Raw genomic sequence first — 1,255 nt, 5'->3', positions numbered from 1 at the left:
TAAGAGATACAAAATAATTTCAATTTATTCATTTTAATAGCAGCAATTACATAGCAACTACTTAATTGCTAGCTCTCTACCTTGAAGATAATTCAAGAATAATTTTTGAGTCACTAATTACTTTTATCTTTTCAAGTCCACAGCAGTGATGGCTAGATCATGCTTCTGGGGTGAGGATCTGATCCAGGCAATCCTCTCAGGCTCAACAAGCAGCCTTCATATTATAATTCCCATATCACATGAAGAGTGTCAAACACATCTTCCTGTTTACTCCTCTTGCTAGTGGTTGGGTTTTGTCAAGCTGATATACCTAAAGTCACCTAGGAAGAGGAAACCTCAACTGAGAAATCGTCTCCATCATATTGGCCTATGGACATGTCTATGGGGTATTTTATTGAATGGTGTATAATGTGGAAGGGCTCTGTCCACAGTGGACATCTGGACAGATGGTCCTGGATTATATAAGAAAGTCAGGTAGGCAAACCATGAAGAGCAAGTCAGTAAGCAGTGTTCCTCCATGGTCTCTGCTACAGCTCCTGTTCCTTCCATGAGCTCCTGCCTTGGTTTCTCTTTTGATACACTATGACTTATCAGCCACATAAAGCCTCCTCTGGCCCAAGCTGCTAACAATCCGTTATATTAAATTCTTTCCAGAAAAATAGCTAGTATGATTCCTATCCCCTAAATAACTGGTCATGGCCAGAAATAAGGACAAATGTTCCGTATTTTTAACATGGTCAGTGATATGTTAAGCTATCTATAACCACTTACAGAATCCTCAAGCCCAAGGTTAAGAATCTTGAGATCCGATGGAGGATATTTGTTTAAATTATTCTTATAAAATAATGTGTGCTCACTTTGGCAGCCCATATACTAAACAAAATGGAATGACACAAAGAAAATTCGCATGGCCCCAGGACAAGTATAACACGCAAATTTGAGAAAATAATTTGAAAGTGCCTTGGGTTCCAGGCAATTGCTCTCTATACTTCAGCTGTATGCTGTTTCCTTAAAGGTGGCCTTGGCATTTCGAGTAAGATATCAAATTAAAATACTCTATTTCACCAGCAAAAGATTGTTAATAAATCATGATCCTGAAGGAAAATGTTATGGTCAAGGGGAATTTGGTTTTGATCCCACTATATTTTCTTTGTAGTTTTAGAGAACTGATTTTATTTTAAAGTCTAGTCTTATAATGTTTTCAGCCTATATTTTGGCAGGATGCAAATGAATTAAGTTCCCTGGGGTTTAAGTA

The 1,255-nt window shown here is 37.6% G+C and overlaps 1 non-coding gene across 1 annotated transcript; it reads left to right on the top strand.

Annotated features, from left to right (window-relative positions):
- The first annotated feature begins 849 nt into the window (after positions 1–849).
- On the top strand, positions 850–959 carry LOC128115097 (U6 spliceosomal RNA). The gene has a single exon (XR_008219992.1). It is a non-coding gene; the product is annotated as a U6 spliceosomal RNA (small nuclear RNA).
- Positions 960–1,255: the final 296 nt, after the last annotated feature.

Source organism: Peromyscus californicus, unplaced genomic scaffold (genome assembly GCF_007827085.1).
Source record: "Peromyscus californicus insignis strain IS unplaced genomic scaffold, ASM782708v3 Scaffold_19__1_contigs__length_69161282, whole genome shotgun sequence".
In the NCBI taxonomy this organism is placed as follows: domain Eukaryota; kingdom Metazoa; phylum Chordata; class Mammalia; order Rodentia; family Cricetidae; genus Peromyscus; species Peromyscus californicus.
Note: the sequence above shows the minus strand (reverse complement) of the source record. Positions and strands in the feature narration are given on the sequence as shown.